The following is a 20746-nucleotide window of genomic DNA, read 5'->3' on the forward strand; positions in this document are numbered from 1 at the left end:
CTCCTTTACTCCTCTTTCGTCCCCTTTATAAAAAACAGTATTTCTTCATTAATATTTTCCTACATTGATATTAGTGTTTGAAGTGTGCAAAAAATATGGAAGAAGGTTAAGGGATGCTGTCTTCATTTCCAGTTCTGCAGAAGTGGAGATGAGGTGAGCATCTTCTGTATCAGTGTGGTGGTTGGTTTTCAACATGGCCAGCATTATCTTGTGAGCCCTGGAAAATGGCTAGTTCTGTGTTCAGCCCCTTGCATTACTCAGCATGTTCCTATGTACTCAGTGGTTGCTCAGTGAATGGGAAATCGAAAATCCTAGGGAGGCTGGTAGATAGGATGAATCTTACATCATTTGAACCTTTTTAAATTCACTATCCTTGTGACATCCAGCAAGTCACTTAGCATTTTTGTTGCCTAGATTCTTATCCATGGATTATGATGATTGGAGAAGATGATTTACTTTTTAAGTCTCATTCTAGGTGTAGGATTATCTTCGAATTATGTCTAGTTAGTCAGGTAGAAAGAAATATCTGAAAGACTCAAAAATGGAAGTCAAAATATCTAAGCGTTATAAGAGAAGGATTATATGTTGTATATTTCCATGCCATTTCTCCTGGCTCTGATATGTGATTTTATAGACTCTTATGAGCAAATATTTATATTCATAATACATTTAGATCCCAAAGAGTCTACAGAGCCAGCCCTATTCTTATCTGATCTTGCCCAAATTTATCATCCATAAAAAATGTGAAATGCAATGCATGAATTCAGAACAAAATAACTTCATCTATCCCATAATGCTAAAGAGTTCAATTTCATGCTGTGTTTTACATGGCACAGCAGGAGTGGATTGTTTAATATCTGTAACTCTGAACTTCCACAGCCTTTCTATCAGATTCTCAGGTAAGTGTTGAGAAGCAGAAATTCTAAAAATAATTTCTACAGAATCTTTTGGAGACCCCTGGAGCAAACTATTTGAATCCATTCCCCTTCTTTTGCATAGTTTTTCTTTGTCTGTTTGAACAGTGTTCCCATGGGTCAGAAAGATAAAGTTTCTAGTCCCATACCTTAAATTGCTTTATAATTGCCTTACTTTATAAGGGAGACATATCTTGGCATGGTGAAGCCTGAAAATATTCAGAAGAAATTAATCTGAACTTATTAGAAGTAGAGGGAGTGGAGGAAATGTATTTTGGAAAATTGTTAGCTAGACTGGATAAACTCTGTCAACACAGCATGATATCATGCATAAAAAGCAAAAATAATGAGACCCAGACATTTGTTCTCAACTACAATTTCAGTTTGGTTTTGGGTCATAGAAAAAGCAGTTTGAGATGGAAAACTATGCCCTACGTTTAAATTGAAACCTGTTTTAAGATGTATTCAAAATGATTTGATTTTGGAATTTTTACAATAGAGTGAGTTAAGAGTATGGAAGTTGTTCTAGGTTTGAATCAGGCAAAGGCTGTATTACTTGTTAGATGTGTGACTTTGGCCAAATTAATTAAATTCTCTGAGGCTCTATTTCCTCATATGTTAAAAAACAGGTAATTTATTGAAAAAATATTTTTAAGTATTTTTAATATTTGGTCCTCTAGGTACCTAGAATGCATTTCTCAGTAAGAAAATAAATACGGGGTATATTTTCATGTTTAAAATAGCACTGGTGTTATACGCAAACAATGAATCATGGAACACTACATCAAATAAATAAATAAATAAATAAATTAAAATAAAATGGAAGGGAGGCAAAAATATCTGAAATAATTCACATTCATTAAAATTAGAATAAGAAATTTGGTTCTGGTGCCTTTTTTTTTTTTACTGTGACTGAAATATCTTTTTGCTCTTTAGGGAACTTTTAAAGCTACTCTCTTCTTTACATCTGTGAGAACAAAACATTTGGAAATTTTCTATAGGTGTGTATTCTGGGACCCCCCAGATCCTTCAAGTATATTGTGCACCTTGAGAAAATCATGGTTCTGTGAGTTCTGCAGACCAGTCTGGGGGGGAATATAATGACCGTTGTATGCTTTATGTACTTATGTGCTGACTTTGTTGATTAATATTGATCTTAGAATTGTGTTTCTTTTTTCCCTCTGCTCAGTCAGTATAAATGTAATTATATAGTTTACTTTTCATGTACTCTGGTGAAAGACTATTATTTGTCTTTGGCTGATACATCTCTATAAAATGTAACCCAGGAAATAAAAGTAATATTCAAAAATAATTTTCATCTTGATTAGATCTAAATATTTTAAAACTCTGTTTCCAGTATTAAAATAATTCTTATAAATTGTTCAGGTAATCATAATAATTTTCTCCCAAAATTACTTGGGCAAGAGGGTACATGTACAAATGAGTAATAATTGAATAAGGACATAGATGAAATAAATCAGTGTTATAATTGATATTATATGTGACTAATGGGTGAAGGGTCCATTTGGGTATATAGTGATGGGTGTATAGTGTATGCCATAGATGGGAGCTTGCAGGAACAGAGCATTTTTCTGTTCTACTGTTAGATCAGTGTCTTGCAAATTTTTTTAGCTTTTGGTTAAGTTCTTTGAAGAATCTTATGGCTCTAACATCCTGGAAAATCAATTCTGTAAAATGTAAGTATTTGAGTACAGACTAAAACTTAAAAAATTTCTTTGCTTGGGGCACCTGGGTGGCTCAGTTGGTTAAGTGTCTGGCTTCTGCTCAGATCATGATCTCCAGGTCCTGGGATTGAGCCCTATGTCAGGCTCCCTGCTCTGCAGGGAGTCTGCTTCTCCCTCTCTCTCTGCCCTCCCCCACCACTCATGCTCTCTCTCTCAGATAAATAAAATCTTTAAAAAATTTTCTTTGCTCTATCACAGCATTTTGAATTTACTTCAGTTTTGTTTTGTTTTGTTTTTTGCAGGGTTAAAAGAGTCAGAGAGAGACCACAATTATAATCACATGGAAAAAGCTTAGTTGATCAAGCATATTTACATAATTTTTGTTTTTTAAATTCCTGTGAGAGAGGTGGGAAAGCCTTTTTATATGAAGAAGCCAACTCAGTTTTACCCAACTAATAAGTAGAAGAGCTGTAGTCAGTGCAGGGTTCAGCAGGCATATAAAGCAATGTGGCTACTGCTTACTAATCATATTAAACATAGTCATATTCATTATTCTGGTAGAATGAACAGTATGGAGTTTTTAATGTCCGATTTCTTTAGCTCAGCATAATGTATATTAGATTCATTTACATTCATTGCATTGATTCTAAATTTCCCTTTTTCTAATGTACACTTAGTTTTGAGCCCATGAAGAAATGCTGGTCTGTTTGGAATACTCCACAAAGAGGCTGGATTTTTGTTCAGATTTATAACTGGTAATGAAAGTTTTTATGGTAAAAGAATGAATGTGCTATAGAAGTAGAATATCCTACTCATCTTTTGGAATTTTTTGGTGAGGCATTTCAATATGAATAGATCCCTTCATATTTTTATAGTTAATCTACACATTAAATACTTATTTAAAAAGTTTTTATTTAAATGCCAGTTAACATACAGTGTAGTATTAGTTTCAGGTGTACAATATAGTGATTCAACACATCCGTACATCACCTGGTGCTTCTTAATCCCCATCACCTATTTCACCCATTCCCCCCACCTCCCCTATGGTAATCATCAGTTTGTTCTCTATGATTAAGGGTCTGTTTCTTGGTTTGCCTCTCTGTGTCTCTTTTATATTTCCCTTTGTTTCTTTTGTTTCTTAAATTCCACATGTGAGTGAAATCATATGGTATTTGTCTTTCTCTGACTGACTTATTTCACTTAGCATGATACTCTCTAGCTCTGTCCATGTCTTTGCAAATGGCATGATTTCATTCTTTTTTTTATGGCTGAGTGATATTCCATTGTGTATATTTATACGACTTTTGTCCATTCATCAGCTGATGAGCACTTGGGCTGTTTCTGTAATTTGGCTATTGTAGATCCTGCCCCTATAAACTCAAAATGGATTAAAGACCTAAATGTGAGACCTGAACCCATAAAAATCTTAGAAGAGAGCATAGGCAGTAATTTCTCTGACATCAGCCATATCATTTTTCTAGATATGTCTCCTGAGGCAAGGGAAACAAAATAAAGATAAATTATGAGGACTTCATAATAAAAAGCTTCTTCACAGCAAAGGAAATAATCAACAAAACTAAAAGGCAGCCTGCAGAATGGGAGAAGTTATTTGCAAATGATATATCCAGTAAAGGGTTAGTATCAAAAATATATAGAGTTTATAAAACTCAACACACCAAAAATGAATAATCCAATTAAAAATGGGCAGAAGACATGAATAGACATTTTTCCAAAGAAGACATACAGATGGCCAACAGACACATGAAAAGATGCTCAACATCACTGATCATAAGGGAAATGAAAATCAAAACTATAATGAGAAGAGAGTCCAAAATGGCAGAGGAGTAGGAGATCTTAGTTTTGTCTGGTCTCAGGAATTGAACTAGATAGCTATCAAATCGTTCTGAGCACCTGCGAACTAAACCGGAGATCTAAGAAAAGAATTGCTGCAATTCTACAAATAGAAAAGTGACCACTTTCTGCAAGAATGACAAGATGGAAAAACTCACCTCAAAAAAGAGGACAAGAGGCAGTACTGACTGCGAGGGACCTAATCAGTATGGATATAAGTAAGATGTCAGAACTTGAGTTCAGAATAACGATTGTAAAAATACTAGCTGGGCTTGAAAAAAGCATAAAAGCAGAGAAGACACTAGAGAATCCCTTTCTGGAGAAATAAAATAACTAAAATCTAATCAAGTCGAAATACAAAGGGTATTAATGAGATGCAATACAAAATGGAGGCTCTAACTGCTAGGATAAATGAGGCAGAAGAGAGAATTAGTGATATAGAACACTAAATGGTGGAGAATAAAGAAGCTGAGAAAAAGAGAGATAAACAACTACTGGATCATGAGGGGAGAATTTGAGAGATAAGTGATACCATAAAGTGGAACAATATTAGAATAATTGGGATCCCAGAAGAGGAGGAAAGAGAGGGGCAAAAGGTATATTAGTGCAAATTATAGCTGAGAACTTATCTAATCTGGGGAAAGAGACAGGCATTCAAGCCCAGGAGGCACAGAGAACCCCGCCTCAAAATCAGTAAAAATAGGTCAACACCTTGACATATAATAGTGAAGCCTGAAAATCTCAAAGAGAAAAATCCTGAAAGCAGCTTGGGACAAGAGGTCCTTAATTTACAAGGGTAGAAACATTAGACTGGCAGCAGACCTATCCACAGACCTGTTAGGCCAGAAAGGACTGGCATGATATATTCAGGGTTCTAAATGAGAAAAATATGAAGCTAAGAATACTTTATCCAGCAAGGCTGTCATTAAAAATAGGAGTGATAAAAAGCTCCCAGGACAAACAGAAACTAAAAGAATTTGTGATCACCAAACAAGCCCTACAAGAAATACTGAAAGGGATCCTCTAAGCAAAGAGAGAGCCCAAAAGTAATATAGACCAGAACGGAACAAAGACAATATACAGTAACAGTCACCTTACAGGCAATACAATGGCACTAAATTCCTATCTTTCAGTAGTTGCTCTGAATGTAATTGGGCTAAATGCTCTAATAAAAAAACACAGGGTATCAGATTGGATAAAAAAGCAAGACCCATTGGTATACTGTCTGCAAGAGACTCATTTTAGACCCAAAGTCTCCTCCAGATTTAAAGTGACAGGGTGGAAAATCATTTATCATTCTAATGGACACCAAAAGAAAGCTGGGGTGGCAATCCTTATATCAGACAACTTAGATTTTAAACCAAAGACTGTAATAGAGATGAGAAAGGACACTATATCATAATTAAAGGGTCTATCCAACAAGATCTAACAATTGTAAATATTTATGCCCCTAACATGGGAGCAGCCAATTATATAAACCAATTAATAACAAAATTAAGGAAATACATTGATAATAATACAAATTAGGCAATCTGGAAGAAATGGGTGCATTCCTAGAGAGATATAAACTACCAAAACTGAAACAGGAAGAAATAGAAAACCTGAAAGACCCATAACCAGCAAGGACATTGAAGCAGTAATCAAAAATCTCCCAACAAAAAAGAGCCTGGGGCTGGATGGCCTCCCAGGGGAATTCTACCAAACATTTAAAGAATAATTAATACCTGTTCTTCTGAAGCTGTTTCAGAAAAACAGAAATGGAAGGAAAACTTCCAAACTCTTTCTATGGGGCCAGCATTACTTTGATCCCAAAACCAGACAATAGACCCCACCAAAGAGGAGAATTACACACCAATATCCCTGACAAACATGGATGCAAAAATTCTCACGAAGATATTAGCCAATAGGATCCAACATTACATTAAAAGAATTATTCACCATGACCAAGGGGATTTATTCCTAGGCTTCAAGGGCGGTTCAACATTTGCAGATCAATGTGATATACTATGTTAATAAAAGAAAGGACAGGAACCATATGATCCTCTCAATAGATGCAGAAAAAGCATTTGACAAAGTACAGCATCCTTTCTTGATTAGAACTCTTCACAGCGTAGGGATAGAGGGAACACACCTCAATATCATAAAAGCCCACAACAAATACCATTCTCAATGAGGAAAAACTGAGAGCTTTTCTCCTAAGGTCAGGAACACGACAGGGATGTCCACTCTCACCACTGTTGTTCAACATAGTACTGGAAGTCCTAGCCTCAACAATCAGACAACAAAAAGAAATAAAAGGCATCCAAATTGGCAAAGAGGAAGTCCAAACTCTCACTCTTCGCAGATGACATGACACTCTATGTGGAAAACCCAAAAGACTCCACCCTAAAATTGGCAGAACTCATACAGGAATTCAGCAAAGTGGCAGGATATAAAATCAATGCACAGAAATCAGTTGCATTTCTATACACTGACAATGAGACAGAAGAAAGAAAAATTAAGGAGTTGCTCCTGTTTACAGTTGAACCCAAAATCATGATACCTAGGAATAAATCTAAGCAAAGAGGCAAAGGATCTGTACTCAGAAAACTATAGAACACTCATGAAAGAAATTAAGGAAGTCACAAAAAATGGAAAAATGTTCCATGCTCATAGATTGGAAGAACAAATATTGTAAAAAAAAAAACAACAACAGAAAATGTCTGTGCTTCCCAGAGCAGTCTATATATTCAATGCAATTCCTATCAAAATACCATCAAGTTTTTTTCACAGAGCTGGAACAAATAATCCCAAAATGTGCATGGAATCAGAAAAGACCCCGAATAGCCAAAGGAATGTTGAAAAAGAAAACCAAAGCTGGTGGCATCACAATTCCAAACTTCAGGCTATATTACAAAGCTGTAATCTTCAGCTTTGGTATGGTACTGGTACAAAAACAGACACATAGATCAATGGAACAGATAGAGAGCCCAGAAATGGACCCTCAACTCTATGGTCAACTAATCTTCAACAAAGCAGGAAAGAATATCCAATCGAAAAAAGTCTGTTCAACAAATGGTGTTTGGAAAATTGGACAGCCACATGTAGAAAAATGAAACTGGAACATTTCCTTACACCATACACAAAAATAGACTCAAAATGGATGAAAGACCTAAATGTGAGACAGGAATCCATCAAAATCGTAGAGGAAAGATAGCAAACAACCTCTGAGATCTCAGTCACAGCAACTTCTTGCTAGACATGTCTCCAATGGCAAAAATGAACTATTGGGACTTCATCAAGATAAAAAGCTTTTGTACAGCAAACAAACGGTCAACAAAACCAAAAGACAACCGACAGAATGTGAGAAGATATTTACAAATGTCTTATCAGATAAAGTGCTAGTATCCAAAAATCTATAAAGAACTTATTAAACTCAACATCCAAAGAACAAATAATCCTATAAAGAAATGGGCAGAAGACATGAATAGATATTTCTCCAAAGACATACAAATGACCCTCAGACACATCAAAAAATGCTCAACATCACTCAGCATCAGGGAAATAATAAATCAAAACCACAATGAGACACCACCTCACACCAGTCAGAATGGCTAAAATTAACAAGTCAGTAAATGACAGATGTTGGCGAGGATGCAAAGAAAGGGGAACCCTCCTACAATGTTGGTGAGAATGCAAATTGTTGCGGCCACTCTGGAAAACAGTATGGAGTTTCCTCAAGAAGTTGAAAATAGAGCTACCCTATGACCCATCAATTGCACTACTAGGTATTTACCCCGAAGATACAAGTGTAGTCATCTGAATGGACATCTGCACTCCAATATTTATAGCAGCAATGTCCACAATAGCCAAGCTATAGAAAGAGCCCAGATGTCCATCAAGAGATGAATGGATAAAGAAGATGTGGTATATATATTTAATGGAATACTACTCAGCCATCAAAAATGAAATCTTGCCATTTGCAATGAGGTGGATGGAACTAGAGGGTATTATGCTAAGTGAATATATCAGAGAAAGACAATTATCATATGATCTCACTGATAATGTGGAATATAAGAAATAAAATAGAGAACCGTAGGGGAAGGGAGGAAAAAATAACACAAGACAAAATCAGAGAGGGAGACAAACCATTATAAGAGACTCTTAATCATAGGAAACAAACTGAGGGTTGAGGTAGGGGAGGGGGGTTGGTGGGGATGTGGTAACTGGGTGGTGGACATGAAGCAGGGCACATGATGTAATGAGCACTGGGTATTATATAAAACTGATGAATCACTGAATTCTACCTCTGAAACTAATAATACATTGTATGTTAATTAATTGAATTTAAATAAAAAAACTATAATTAGATATCACCTCACGCTTGTCAGAATGTCTGAAATGGACAATATAAGATAAAACAGGTGTTGGCGAGGACGTGTAAAAAGGGGAACCCTTTTGCATTGTTTGTAGGAAAGCAGATTGGTGCAGCCACTGTGGAAAACAGTATGGAAGTTCCTCAAAAAGTTAAAAATAGAATTACCCTAGGACCTAGCAATTGCACTACTTGGTATTTACTGAAAGAATATAAAAATACTAATTCAAAGGGATGCATGCTCCCCGATGTTTATATCATATTAAATACTTCTATGCATTATTTGTGTCTGGTGAACAGGTAAAGAACAAAAGCTCCTTGAGCAATTTTTGTAGTATCTTCTTAGTTTTGATACTTCTACAAATAGTAGAACGATATCCTGTCAGTAAATGCTGGCTTCACTAGCCCTGCATAATGCATCTGTTTTCTAAGATTGTCTTTGTTTATTCTTAATAACTATTTGGTTGAAGCCACATTTCTGTTAAAATAATTGGTTAAATTTCATAAAAAATATGTGGCTTCTCCATTGGAACATAATGCCAGAAAATATTGATGAGAAATCTTAACCTGTAAATCTGAGTGTATTTTGCAAAATATTTTTCCTCATTCATAGAATGAGAAATAACTAGGTGTAAATGTAGCAGAGAACATCTTGGGAATCTTGGAATTCTACAGATTTAATGAATTAACTGTGTTGAGTTTCCCAAAAAGCTGGACCTTTTTTTTTTTCTGTAAGTTTGATATGATGCAGTGGAAACTTTTTCCATTTATATTGAGTGGGTGGATGTTTAGGTAGATGTGAGATGAAGGTGGAAAGTCAAGTGTACTGGTGGATTACTAGTAGCATAGTTTATTTTAATGCTATCAAATTTTCCAGCAGGTTATTATTTATATGTGTAGAGAAAGAAGAGTGTTTAGTGTTTGGTTATAACTAAGTTGAAAATGGATAGAATCTTCTAAGAATGGGAAAGAATGAAAGAGAAGCAACCCTGGTAGATTGTAGATCAGCTGGTCACAAACCACAGTTAAGAAGGACTCATTACAGCCTTGTCAATTTAATACCCAAACTCTGTAGTTAAGATTTCCCTTGCTGCTTTACCCCTAGAATTTTCTAAACATTTTTTTCAGTGAAGTATCTGAACTTACTGAGCACTGAATTATCTGTTACTATAAAAAGTAGTTTGATAGTTTATAATATTTCAGGTCTAGTTACTGACTTGGGTCTTAATTAGTTATCACCATCAGTCTCATTTTTGGTTAAATAAGAGGTTGCTATGCCTCATACTTAGCAATGTCTTTGTTACTTAATGTAGAAATAATGATTAATTTTGTCTAATTATGTTAATAACACATTCGTCTTAATTTTTACTGTCATAGCTAAAAAAAATGGTTGTTAGAAAACAATGAAATGGAAAATATCTCTCTTCCCTTTGTACTTTATTTATGCAGTACTCTTTCAAAGGACAGCTTGTAATGTAAAACTTTTGGGTTCTCAAAGCCAATGACAGTGATTCCATTGAACATTTGGCATTTTTACATTTTAGGTACATTCCCATATTTTTATAGCTTATATATTTGGAGATGTAAGACGTTTTTGCTATCTGTTGGATAGGAAATGGGGGTTGCTAGATTTCTTATTTGGCAATTTGGTTGTGCCTTAGAAATAATTAACTGATAACTTTCAATAATAATAATTTTGGGGGGGCTAGATTTTCATATAAACATAGGATGTTAAAAACTACCATTTCCAATTATTGATTTGAATTTCTGAAGGAAATAGGAATTAATATGTTTGCCTCTGTTTTTAAAATTAATCATTTTTGGGGCCTTTTAATTTTTTATTACTCAAAAAAACTTCATTTTTTTAGATGCTTCAATTTTTAAGAAGCTTCATTTTTTTGCTTTCTGACTCTCCTTGTGTCTTTAACACTTCACAGTGATTTTCTGCTCTTCAATAAGGAAAACATGCTTGATCCTGTCTCGGATACACTTAGCACACATGGAACCCCCATAGGCCATGCTGACACATTTTTTCGTTTTGGACAACTTTGTAAAAACTTTAGATCTCACAGTACTAACTCCTCAAAGTTGGCCTGGGCACATGCCACATGAGGATTTTGGTGCTTTCCAAACCTTCTTGGTATAAAGGTAAACAATTCTATTACCAGGGGTTTGGGATAGCCTAGTTTTGTTAGAGGCTGTATCATAGGACAGCCTATGACAGTATGTCAAACGCTCGAGCATTCTGAAGATGCCATCCCTGGAAGAGGAAAAATGAGTGAGTCATTTTTACTGTTAAATACAATTTATAATGATTATGACAAAGGACAGTATCTTACATCTTAGTATTCTTATTACAAGGGATAGTGTTCTTAGGTTTAAAGACATACTAAGAATTCCTGTGTCAACAGAAAATGAAAGTATGTACTTCATTTGGTCACTTATAAATCTTCGAAACAAGAGTTGCCATCATTGGCTCCTCCCCACTTTTTGATCATCCTAATTCAGTAAATCTGATATATTGAGCCCTTTTCACAATTGTTGAGAAATTAATAATTTCTAAGAAAGAGAGTAATTCTCTTTAAATTTTAAACATTATTCTCACTGTTCTGTGATATGCAGTGAGGTCATATGATACATGTCTTTCTCTGATTGACTTATTTTGCTCAGCATAACACCCTCCAGTTCCATCCACATCGTTGCAGATTAAATGCCTGACTTCTACTGGGACTTCAGTTGCAGTGATTTCTTGAAGATGGAAAGCCAAGGAGTTTAGTGTGACTGCAGCAAATGACCAAGCCAGGAGTTGGGTGTGTACTGCACTGGTCTCACCCATGACAGTGACCCTGTCTTCTTACATTATCTCTCAGTTAACTAGAAGTCCTTGTCTGCTCTTGATTCTTCAAAACCACTGTGCACTTCTCATTGACACTTATGACCATTTGTCAGACTTCATAGCCTGGTTCTTATTTCCTCAGTTGATTCAACTTTCTCAGTAAGGCAAAATTTAATAATCCTAGGAACCCATGTTTTCTTGTGGTCAAACCAGTATAAAGCTATTTGTGTAAGATTTATCCTATTTAAAAAAAAATAGACACTGATGTAACATTTATAGCAGCCAAAGTAAGAGTTTTACAAGTACGAAAAGTTTGATCTTTGTATCAGCCCCCTGGGGTAGTTAACATTATTATGCCCAGTTTTTCAGATCAGGAAACTAAGGGAAGGAGAGGTTCAATAACTTGATTAAGATTACACAGCTGCTCAGTAGTGAAGGTGGGGTTTGAATTCAGATTTTTAAGTACCATACTATGCTGCATCATACTATAGTCCTGTAGTTCCTCAACAAGTTCATAGTATTTTTTTCCTTTTTCTCATCTTCCAAGACATAATCCCAAATAGAATTTTAAAGGAATAATTTAATATATTTAAAGGAATAATTTGTATATTATCTTTTATACCATTGAATAGATAGCTATTTTGGTTGGGTTTTTGTTGTTTAGAAAAATTTAGCATGAATGTGTTTTCTAGTTAATTTAATCCCTCAATTAATGTATCTTACAGAACATGTATGACAACATCTTTCTCTACCCCCAGTATATTAGTTTGTTAAGGCTGCTCTGACAGCCTGAGGAAATCCTGTTGGCTCAGTCTTCTTTACTGTACCTTGCCCTTGGAGTCATTCTTCCTTTATTTTATTCTGTCTCTATATCCCTTTCAGTCCAAGCTAGCAGCACTTTTGCTGGTATAAAAATCTCTAAAACTGTGTTGGCTTTCTGTGCAATCATGGCTATCCAGGCCATCATACAGGAAGTTCCTCTATATTTCTTTCCAGGATAACTACCTCGCTAGTCCTGGCTTCTGCTGAGATGGTTGAGTTGATTCATGATTCACATGCTAAATCTCCTTAGCAGATGTTTGTCCCACCAAACCATTAGCCCGATCTCCAGAGCACACTTATGTGGATAGGCTGAGGTTTTCCTTTTTGCTTAGCAGTTCCTTCATCAGTTTATTTCTTCCCTCTCCTATTTTATGATAAACAACAAAGAAAATAGGCTGCACCTTCCATTCTTTCCTTGGAAATATACTCAACTACATATTCAAACTCATCACTTACAAGTTTGACCTGCGACCCAACAGAAGAACACAATTCTGCCACTTCATAACAGGGATCACCTTTCTTCCAGTGTCCAATACCATGTTCCTCATTTCCATCCAAGACCTTGCCAAAAGCAAGGCTCATATGTCTAGTGACATTTTGTTCATGAATATATTTGTATTGTTTATGATGACAGAAAGTTTCTTTATGCTTCTCCTTAGCCACTTCCACAATTTTTATGTATTTGTTATAGCAGTAATGCACTGGACAGTACCAAAAATTTGTTATTAGTTTTCTAAGGCTTTATTCATTTCTGAGAACTGCTGTAACAAAGCACTGCAACCTGGATGGCTGAAAACAACAGAAATGTATTGTCTCACAGTTATGGAAGCTGGAATTCCAAAATCAAGGTGTCAACAAGTCTGTCCTTCCTCTGAGATCCTTCCCCACCTCTTCCTGGTGGTGAAGTTAATCCTTGGTGGTCTTTGCCTTGTAGGCATATTACTCCAATCTGTGCCTCCATCTTCATATGGCCTTCTCCCCTGTGTGTCTGTGTCTCTTCTTTTCTGGTATGGATACCAGTCCTTTTAGATTAAAGGCCCACCTACTCCAGTATGACCTTAAGTCATTACTTCTGCATTAACCCTATTTCCATATAGTATCACATTCTGATATACCTGGGGTGAGCATGTCACCATACCTTTTTAGGGGGTCAGAATTCAACCTTTAACACCCTCATAATAACCATAATAGCTACATCAAGTTGCTGCCAGACTTGTCTTATTTTAAGGCATTCTTTTCTTAGTTCCTTCCTAATTATCATTTAATTGTTAATAGACTGAAAAGCAGAATTGTTTCACACATTTTTTCATACCTTCAAAGCCTTCCTTATCAGACATTTGCACATCAGATATTTTCATAATTAATTAGCCATCCTGTGTGCCACAAAGGAAATATGTTAAAGGCAATACCTCAGTTGTGGGTATTTTAAATATTAACTTTTTAAAAAATATTTAAATATTTTTATTGTGTATCCACATAACTCAACTAAAATGCATAAGCCTTTTACATGTTTTGCAATTAACCATAACTCCTCATCCTATATGTAGCAATAAATTATCTTAAAACTGAAAGAGATCTTCAGATTCACTAATTTTCAGTTTAGGAGAAAGTCAAGAATCACAACTTCCTCAACTATGTTGTACACCTGAAACTACTGTAACATTGTGTGTTAACCATACTTCAATAGTAATAATAATAATAATAACTTCCTGAAGATTACATAGCAGTTCTCAACAAGGAATCACAACACACTGTTATCATTAGTAGTTTTGAAACATATTGCAAGTAATGGGTCATTCAGAAAATAAAAACAAAATCTTGCTAGTTATTTTCAGTTTTTTAGTGCAAGAACTTCTCAAAGAATTTCTCACACAAAGAGTATCTACATTCATATATTTCTCTCCTACCTGAATGTCAATATATTCTTTCGAATAAGTGTAAAAGTATTACACTTATGACTAGGATGCTTAAATTACATTTATTACTAGGATGTGAGAATGTATCACATAAGTAATTTTCTTTTAATTTTTTGTTATTATGTTAATCACCATACATCATTAGTTGTTTTTTTTATTTTATTATGTTATGTTAATCACCATACATTACATCATTAGTATTTGATGTAGTGTTCCATGATTCATTGTTTGCGTATAACACCCAGTGTTCCATGCAGAACGTGCCCTCTTTAATACCCATCACCAGGCTAACCCATCCTCCCACCGCCTCCCCTCTAGAACCCTTAGTTTGTTTTTCAGAGTCCATCATCTCTCATGGTTCATCTCCCCCTCTGATTTCCCCCCCTACATTCTTCCCCTCCTGCTATCTTTTTTTTTTTAAATATAATGTATTATTTGTTTCTGAGGAACAGATCTGTGATTCAACAGTCTTGCACAATTCACAGCGCTCACCATAGCACATACCCTCCCCAATGTCTATCACCAGCCACCCCATGCCATCCACCCCCCAACAACACCAGCAACCCTCAGTTTGTTTCCTGAGATTAAGAATTCCTCATGTTAGTGAGGTCATATGATAAATGTCTTTCTCTGATTGACTTATTTTGCTCAGCATAATACCCTCCAGTTCCATCCACGTTGTTGCAAATGGCAAGATTTCATTCCTTTTGATGACTGCATAATATTCCATTGTGTGTGTGTGTGTGTGTGTGTGTGTGTGTGTGTGTGTGTGTGTGTGTGTACCACATTTTCTTTATCCAGTCATCTGTCGATGGACATCTTGGCTCTTTCCACAGTTTGGCTATTGTGGACATTGCTACTATAAACATCAGGGTGCACATACTCCTTCGGATCCTTACATTTGTATCTTTAGGGTAAATACCCAGTAGAGCAATTGCTGGATCATATAGTAACTGTATTTTCAACTTTTTGAGGAACCTCCATACTGTTTTCCAGAGTGGCTGCACCAGCTTGCATTCCCACCAATAGTGTAGAAGGGTTCCCTTTTCTCCGCATCCCCGCCAACATCTGTCACTTCCTGACTTAATTTTAGCCCTTCTGACTGGTGTGAGGTGGTATCTCATTGAGGTTTTGATTTGGATTTCCCTGATGCCGAGCAATGTTCAGCACTTTTTCATGTGTCTATTGGCCGTTTGGATGTCTTCTTTGCAGAAATGTGTGTTCATGTCTTCTGCCCATTTCTTGATTGGATCATTTGTTCTTTGGGTGTTGAGTTTGATAAATTCTTTATAGATTTTGGATACTAGTCCTTTATCTAATATGTTATTTGCAAATATCTTCTCCCATTCTGTCGGTTGTCTTTTGATTTTGTTAACTGTTCCTTTGCTATACAAAAGCTTTTTATCTTAATGAAGTCCCAATAGTTCATTTTTGCCCTTGCTTCCCTTGCCTTTCACATTGTTTCTAGGAAGAAGTTGCTGTGGCTGAGGTCTAAGATTGCTGCCTGTGTTCTGCTCAAGGATTTTGCTGGATTCCTGTATCACATTGAGGTCTTTCATCCATTTTGAGTCTATTTTTGTGTGTGGTGTAAGGAAATGGTCCAGTTTCATTATTCTGCATGTGGCTGTCCAATTTTCCCAACACCATTTGTTGAAGAGATTGTCTTTTTTTGCATTAGACATTCTTTCCTGCTTTGTCGAATATTAGTTGACCATAGAGTTGAGGATCCATTTCTGGGCTCTCTACTCTGTTCCATTGATCTATGTGTCTGTTTTTGTGCCAGTACCATACTGTCTTGATGATGACAACTTTGTAATAGAGCTTGAAGTCCGGAATTGTGATGCCGCCAGCTTTGCTTTTCTTTTTCAACATTCCTCGGGCTATTCGGGGTCTTTGCTGGTTCCACACAAATTTTAGTATTATTTGTTCCATTTCTTTGAAAAACGTGGATGGTATTTTGATGGGGATTGCATTGAATGTGTAGATTGCTCTAGGTACCATTGACATCTTCACAATGTTTGTTCTTCTAATCCATGAACATGGAACGGTTTTCCATTTCTTTGTGTCTTCTTCAATTTCTTTCAGGAGTATTTTATAGTATTCTGAGTACAGATCCTTTGCTTCCTTGGTTAGATTTATTCCTAGGTATTTTATGGTTTTGGGTGCAATTGTAAATGGGATAGACTCCTTACTTTCTCTTTCTTCTGTCTTCTTGTTTCTGTATAGGAATGACACTGATTTCTGTGCATTGATTTTATATCCTGCCGCCTTACTGAATTCCTGTGAGTTCCAACAGTTTGGGGGTGGATTCTTTTGGGTTTTCCGCATAAAGTATCATATCATCTTCAAAGAGTGAGAGATTTACTTCTTTGCCGATTTGGATGCCTTTTATTTCTTTTTGTTGTCCAATTGCTGTGGCTAGGACTTCTAATATTATGTTGAATAGCAGTGGTGAGAGTGGACATCCCTGTTGTTTTCCTGACCTTAGGGGGAAAGATGTCAGTTTTTCCCCATTGAACATGATGTTGGCTGTGGATTTTTCATAGACGGTTTTTATGATATTGATATGTACCCTCTCGCCATATACACTGAAGAGTTTTGATCAGGAAAGGGTGCTATACTTGTCAAATGCTTTTTCTGCATCTATTGAGAGGATCATATGGTTCTTGTTCTTTCTTTTATTAATGTATTGTATCACATTGATTGATTTGCGGATGTTCAACCAACCTTGCAGTGCAGGGATAAATCCCACTTGGTTGTGGTGAATAATCCTTTTAATGTACTGTTGGATCCTACTGGCTAGTATTTTGGTGAGAATTTTTCCATCCATGTTCATCAAGGATATTGGTCTGTAATTCTCCTTTTTGATGGGGCCTTTGTCTGGTTTGGGGATCAAGGTAATGGTGGCCTCCAATGCAAAACTTCCAAACTCGTTTGGAAGTTTTCCTTCCATTTCTGTTTTTTTGAGCAGTTTCAGAAAAATAGGTATTAATTCTTCTTGTAATGTTTGGTAGAATTCCCCTGGGAAGCCATCTGGCCCTGGGCTTTTGTTTGTTGGGAGATTTTTGATGACTGCTTCAATTTCCTTAGTGGTTGTAGGTCTGTTCAGGTTTTCTATTTCTTCCTGGTTCAGTTTTGGTAGTTGATACATGTCTAGGAATGCATCCATTTCTTCCAGATTATCTAATTTGCTGGCATAGAATTGCTCATAATTTGTCCTTATAATTGTTTGTATTTCTTTGGTGTTGGTTGTGATCTCTCCTCTTTCATTCATGATTTTATTTATTTGGGTCATTTCTCTTTTCTTTTTGATAAGCCTTGCCAGGGGTTTATCAATCTTGTTAATTCTTTCAAAGAACCAGCTCCTAGTTTTGTTGATCTGTTCTATTGTTCTTTCGGGTTCTATTTCATTGATTTCTGCTTGATCTTTATTATTTCTCCTCTCCTGCTGGGTTTTGGCTTTATTTTCTGTTCTTTCTCTAGCTCCTTTAGGTGTAGGGTTAGTTTGTGTATTTGAGACCTTTCTTGTTTCTTGAGAAAGACTTGTATTGCTATATACTTTTCTCTTAGGACAGCCTTTGCTGCATCTCAAAGATTTTGAATAGTTGTATTTTCCTTTCCATTGGTTTCCATGATTTTTAAAATTCTTCTTTAATTTCCTGTTTGATCCATTCATTCTTTAGTAGAAGTCTCTTTAGCCTCCATGTATTTGAGTTCTTTTGAACTTTACTCTTGTAACTGAGTTCTAGTTTCAAAGCATTGTGGTCTGAAAATATGCAGGGAATGATCCAATCTTTGGTACTGGTTAAGACCTGATTTGTGACCTAGGATGTGATCTATTCTGGAGACTGCCATGGGCACTAGAGAAGAATGTGTATTCTGTTGCTTTGGGATGGAATGTTCTGAATATGTCTGTGAAGTCCATTTGGTCCAGTGTGTCATTTAAAGTCTTTAAAAAAATTTTTTTTCTTTAGATTTTATTTATTTCACAGAGAGAGACACATCCAGAGAGGGAACACAAGCAGGGTAGAGGGAGAGGGAGAAGCAGGCTTCCCGCTAAGCAGGGAGCCCAATGCGGGGCTCGATCCCAGGACTCTGGGATTATGATCTGAGCCGAAGGCAGATGCTTAATGACTGAGCCACCCAGAGGTCCCGAAAGTCTTTTTTTTTTTTTTTTAAAGATTTTATTTATTTATTTGAGAGAGAGAGAATGAGAGATAGAGAGCACGAGAGGGAAGAGGGTCAGAGGGAGAAGCAGACTCCCCGCTGAGCAGAGAGCCCGATGTGGGACTCGATCCCGGGACTCCAGGATCATGACCTGAGCCGAAGGCAGTCGCTTAACCAACTGAGCCACCCAGGCGCCCCCGAAAGTCTTTATTTCCTTTTTAGTCTTTTCCTTAGATGATCTGTCCATTTCAGTGAGGGGGGTGTTAAAGTCCCCCACTATTATTTTATTGTTCTCGATGTGTTTCTTTGCTTTTTTATTAATTGGCTTATATAATTGGCTGCTCCCATGTTAGGGGAATAGATATTTACAATTGTTAGATCTTCTTGTTAGATAGACCCTTTAAGTAGGATATAGTTCCTTCCTCATCTCTTATTACAGTCTTTGGTTTAAAATCTAATTTGTCTGATATAAGGACTGCCACCCCAGCTTTCTTTTGGTGTCCATTAGCATGGTAAATGGGTTTCTACCCCCTCACTTTCAATTTGGAGGTGTCTTTGGGTTTGAAATGAGTCTCTTGCAGAGAGCGTATCGATGGGTCTTGTTTTTTTATCCAATCTGATAACCTGTGTCTTTTGATTGGGGCATTAGCCCATTTACATTCAGGGCAACTATTGAAAGATATGAATTTAGTGTCATTTTATTGCCTGTAAGGTCACTGTTACTGTATATTGTCTGCGTTCCTTTTTGGTCTATGTTGCTTTTAGGCTCTCTCTTTGCTATGAGGAACTGTTTTAATATTTCTTGTATGGCTGGTTTCGTGTTTGCAAATTCCTTTAGTTTTTGTTTGTCCTGGAAGCTTTTTATCTCTCCTTCTATTGATAATGACAGCCTAGATGGATATAATATTCCTGGCTGCATTTTCTTCTCCTTTAGTGCTCTGAATATATCATGCCAGTCTTTTCTGGCCTGTCAGGTCTCTGTGGATAGGTCTTTTGCCAATCTAATGTTTCTACCATTGTAGGTTACAGATCTCTTCTCCCAAGCTGTTTTCAGGATTTTCTCTTTGTCTCTGAGACTCGTAAGTTTTACTATTAGATGTTGGGGTGTTGACCTATTTTAATTGATTTTGAGAGGGGTTCTCTGTGCCTCCTGGATTTTGATGCCTGTTTACTTCCCCACATTAGGGAAGTTCTCTGCTATAATTTGCTCCACTATACCTTCTGCCACTCTAACTCTTTCTTTTCTTTTGGGATTCCAATTATTCTAATTTTGTTTTGTGTTATGGTATCACTTACCTCTTGAATTCTGCCCTCGCGATCCAGTAGTTGTTTCTCTCTCTTTTTCTCAGCTTCTTTATTTTCCATCTTTTGATCTCCTATCTCACTGATTTTGTCTTCTGCCTCATTTATCCTAGCAGTTAGAGCCTCCTTTTTTGATTGCAACTCATTAGTAGCCTTTTTGATTTCGACTTGGTTAGATTTTAGTTCTTTTATTTCTCCAGAAAGGGTTTCTCTAATAACTTCTGTGCTTTTTTGAAGCCTAGCTAGTATCTTTAAAATCAGCATTCTGAACTGTATATCTGACGTCTTACTAAGGTCCATATTGATTAGGTCCCTGGCCATCGGTACTGCCTCTTGTTCTTTTTCTTGTGATTTTTTCCATCTTGTCATTTTGTCCAGAGGAGCATAGATGAATGAGAGCACCAAATGCTAACAGGGTAACAACGTCCCCAGAAAATATACACTAATGAAATCAGAAAAGACCTGAAATCAGGGGAAAAGAAAGGGAAAGAAAGAAAAAAGAAAAAGAAAAAAAAATAACAAATAGAATAAGATAAAAAGAAAAACAAAACAAAAACCAGAATACGATCATATATGATCAGGCTGGTGCATAGATCAGTGCCACACGCTAGATTTTGGGCATATTTTGGTCTGTTAGAAAAAAGTGCCTCTGAAAATTTTCAAGAAAGAAAAACTTATATATGTACAAAAATAAGTGTAAATATGGTGAAGGGATGGAATATGAATGTTAGGATGAAAATTATAAAAGATTTTATAAAAGGAATTGATAAGAAGTTGGTTTTAAAAAGAAAGAAGAGGATTTAAAAAAAGCGGGGAGAGAATGTGTTCAGGGAGGATACTAGAAGAAAGCCGTACACTAGAGATTTAGGGTATATTTTGATCTGTTAGAAGAAAATGTA

The 20746-nt window shown here is 36.2% G+C and overlaps 1 protein-coding gene and 1 pseudogene across 9 annotated transcripts in view; one reads left to right on the forward strand and one right to left on the reverse strand.

The window, feature by feature from the left end:
• KDM4C (lysine demethylase 4C) overlaps positions 1-20746 on the forward strand; it is a 586257-nt gene that overhangs the window by 334134 nt on the left and 231377 nt on the right. The window lies entirely within an intron of this gene.
• On the reverse strand, positions 10695-11048 carry LOC112836214 (large ribosomal subunit protein eL34-like; annotated as a pseudogene).

This window comes from Callorhinus ursinus, unplaced genomic scaffold, assembly GCF_003265705.2.
Source record: "Callorhinus ursinus isolate GAN/ISIS: 27379988/994484 unplaced genomic scaffold, GSC_fseal_2.0 scaffold39, whole genome shotgun sequence".
Lineage (NCBI taxonomy): Eukaryota > Metazoa > Chordata > Mammalia > Carnivora > Otariidae > Callorhinus > Callorhinus ursinus.